The 4,104-nt window shown below is 35.3% G+C and overlaps 1 long non-coding RNA gene across 1 annotated transcript; it reads left to right on the forward strand.

Moving 5' to 3' along the window:
• Positions 1 to 594: 594 nt before the first annotated feature.
• On the forward strand, positions 595 to 1,047 carry LOC116172763. Its single transcript, XR_004145749.1, has 2 exons — positions 595 to 875; positions 932 to 1,047. It is a non-coding gene; the product is annotated as an uncharacterized LOC116172763 (long non-coding RNA).
• Positions 1,048 to 4,104: the final 3,057 nt, after the last annotated feature.

Consider the following 4,104-nt stretch of genomic DNA (forward strand, 5'->3'; position numbering starts at 1 on the left):
TCTACCAAATTTCAAACATGTTACCACCTGGTTAAGATATGTAGACGACATATTTGTCATTTGGAGTGGGACAATAGAACAACTTCATCACTTCCACACAACTATTAACAATATTTCAGACATAAAATTTACATTAGAAACAGAATCAAATAACACACTTAACTTTCTAGACATCACTCTATATAACAATAACAACCACATATCATACAATATATACAGGAAACCAACTACCACTGATGTTATAATACCCTACAACTCCTATCACTCACCTAACATAAAAATGGCCGCCTTCAACTTCCTCTTTAATAGACTGCTAAACACCCCCCTAAACCCATTAGATTTTCATAACGAATACAACACGATCCTTCAGATAGCTCAAAATAACAACTACAAACCTACCCTCATTAATAACATTTTTAAAAGAATCAAGTACAAACATTTGCTCAAAAACATATATCCACATCATAAACACAGCAATAAATACATAACCATCCCATACTACAAACACATACATACACACGTACAAAAAGCACTAAACCCCTACAACATCACCCTCACTAACACCACACACTAACACTAACACAACAAAAACAAACCACATTCAGCCATAGGTACCCACATAAATAACACAAAACACACAATATCAATAGACAATACAAAAATTCTACACAAAACCAACAATTACAAAAAATTAACAATACTAGAACACTATGAAATTCACAAAGCGTTACAAGATCCTAATTTCAAATTAATAAATGACATAACTGAATTCAATGATAATCATCTTTATAAATACGTTGCCCATTCACATAACACGCCACTGCCTCATACATAACCTCACATACTGATACACACACACACTGCACTTAAAACATGTAAGTAATTAATTTATTTCTGATATACGATTTACTAACCTTTAATTCAATTTCAGCGCTCACACATACATCATTCAATTCAATTTTATATAAAAATATGGACATTACATCATACATTTCCATCTTGTTACAAAATGTAATTCAGTAGACGGTAAGATAGATTTTGAAAAAATTTCACGCGTTCAACATATATATGTATTTTAGCTACGGCCTGATGAAGCCCTATAAGGCGAAATCGATAGCCCATAGAAAAACAATAAAATTATAGGTTTTTATTATACTCTGATCTATTAATTAACTGAGGAATTTGTCGACCAAGGGGACGACTCTGTTTACTTTGTTAATGAAACGCATAACGGAGAAGTTATTTTTTAAATAATTGTTATACTTTTTTCGTTAAAAATGTACTATGATTTTTGAGGCTCCTTAGAAGTCCACCTTTTTGTGCTTTACAGGTGAGATTTTGTTGAGTTCTAAGTTAGGCTGAAGGTCCTTTTTTGTTAAATATTGTGATAATTAGCGATTTATTTTAATACAAAAGTTAACGCACAGAATTGCTTATTTGCCAATTTATTTAAAGTTTTGCGGGATCCCGCAAATACCAGGATCCCGCGGGATTAACATCTAACAATCCCGCTAATACCGGGATTGAAATTTTGCTGCGGGATTGCATTTCCTAGCTACCACACCTTGGAATATTCCACCGCCATCTTAGTGAGATTAACATTGGCGACGTCACGTGAGACATTGCATTACCTACTTCGAACATTTAAGCCGGATTTATAGTTCCGTAGCCGTATGAACGTAAGAACGGAACCGTAAAATCTTACGTTAACGAAAATTATACGATTTATAGTTAGTGCTTGTTCACAATGGACATAAGCGTAACAAAAACATAACAGATACATAATTCATAATGTTGAATAGTAGCAAACCAACGTATGTGTTCACAATGATTACATAATTTTTATTTTTTTGTAAATGTTTGCGTATGTTTTATGTCATAACGAAACGGTACATTACCGTAGTGGTAAGAGATGAGCTTGCGCATTAGTGCGAAACGAGATCTGCCATTGTATGTCATCTGTCAGTAAGAGTAACGTGCATTTCAAAATAATAATAACCAACAAAGTGTCAATAATTATTGTAAATAAACGAAACGAACGTCAGGATAAACTCAACTGTTTGAATTATCCGAGTACTGCCGACGACAAACGCGTTAGCACGATTTACCGTAAGAAATAAGATTTGGGCATTTCCTACGTACCGTAACCGTTCTAACGCAACGTTAACGCGAACTATAAATGTTCACACGCAACAAGTAGGGTTTAATTCCAAACGTTACGGTACGGCGTTGCGGGTACGGAACTATAAATTCAGCTTTACACCTGGAGACGTATTGCTGCTGTACTGCAAGTATAACGAAACCCTTTGGAGAACATTAACTTTGCGAATCGCTTCAATATTTCTGATTCTACGTACTTTGCTTTTGTGGTTACCGAAGAATACATCTTTTTCACTCCGATTTTGTCTACGTTATACTTTTAGCCACTTCGAAGATTCTTTTGTACTAGCTTAACATACGTTTCATATCCTTTATATCAGTCTGTTTTCCAAATTTATGGAATCGCTTTGCCTTGTAAATTAGTTTTTGAAGTTACCGAGACTTATTCCGGAACCGATATCTACGATTTTTAGTTCCGTTATTTGTGTCACTCCAAAGAATTTGGTCATATTATTTTATTTACATTTTGAATCAATTTATAAAGTAGTTTTCATGAAGTTAACGTCACGTTTACGCTTTTATCCACCGAATTCGAGATCAATCAAAGTTTTCCTTTGCTAGTGTAAAGTCATTTGAATTATTGATTCTTATTGAATATTAATTACGGTTTTAGTATACCGGTACCTGATTAGTGTCGAACGTTAGACATTGCTACCGCAATATTTATATGTCTCGCTATTCGCTATCCCCATTGTTTGTTTGTTTGTGTTGTTATCTGTTACAGATAAGGCAAAAAAGCGCTCTTCTGAGCTCAAAAAGCCGTTAAAACCAAGAGCTCAAAGGTGTTTTTTTTATTTTCGGCCACCCCTTTATATATCATTTGTTTCGATTTAGCGACTATGCCGAACTTATGTATCTACTTGCTTATTACCACCCGCACGTCAGTAAGGGGGGTATTGCATTGCGGATTTTGACGGAAATACACGTTTTGAAGCACCAGGAATCCTAATCAAACAAAATCTCGATGAAGTCGGCCTGTCGGTTTGTCTGTCCGTCGGTTCGCTTGTACTCCCATTTCCGGCTAAACGGCTGAACCGATTAGAACCAAAATTGGTACGCTTATTCTTAGATATAAAAGAGCAGAATCGCGCATGCGCAGATGTACGGGTGGTATCTCTATCTATCCTCCTTTAGATAGAAGCATAACGATAACGGTGTGATACGAGGTGTGCTCTTTGGATCCTTGGCTAAAATAATCACAGTAACGTTACGAGAACCCGGACAAGCCATTACAAACATAATAGTTGCAAATTCCCTTTTCACGTTTATGATCACCAGTTTTCCAAGAGAGCATCATGTTCATTTCTATTATTTTGCAGGTTTCATCAAACATTCAGCCCTCCTACCACGATCTGAAGTCAAATAGTTACTTGTGGGGCCCGGCTCCTGAAGGTAAGTTGATTATATTTCTGGTTATTAATTCTACCACTCTTTTAACTAAACAAGAACTTTGGAATCGGTATTTTTCTGTTACCTAGCTTATTTCTAGGTCTTGGTAACATTCGATTGTAGTAGACTCCATATAGGTAGAATGACTGCCTAAATGTTCAATGGTCTCTGAAGAATATAGCGCAAATCTTTTTTTCTTATGCTTAAGTGTAGATGATTGGTTAACATTCTAATACGGTTTTCAAAATTTTACGCACGTTACCCGTTTAAATTTATTTTCTGCGTAACTGTACCTGCTAAATCTGACTTCTGCAATCTCGAGTGTTAACGGTCAAATAAATGAGTTTTCCACACGTCGACGTCACCTTTCTTGAACACTGGCGCCCACGTAAATCTTGTTAACATTTTATAATAACAATTAATTCAAATAGGAATGAACATTAAATAAATGGTTTATTACTTTTCCTCCGATATGAATTTTAATTCCCAACATACGGCTACATTCTTCTAACCTTATAGCATTTTGCTTATGCACAAAGCATCCTAATGCAGTCA

The sequence above is a fragment of the Photinus pyralis genome, unplaced genomic scaffold (genome assembly GCF_008802855.1).
Source record: "Photinus pyralis isolate 1611_PpyrPB1 unplaced genomic scaffold, Ppyr1.3 Ppyr1.4_LG5, whole genome shotgun sequence".
NCBI classification, from domain to species: domain Eukaryota; kingdom Metazoa; phylum Arthropoda; class Insecta; order Coleoptera; family Lampyridae; genus Photinus; species Photinus pyralis.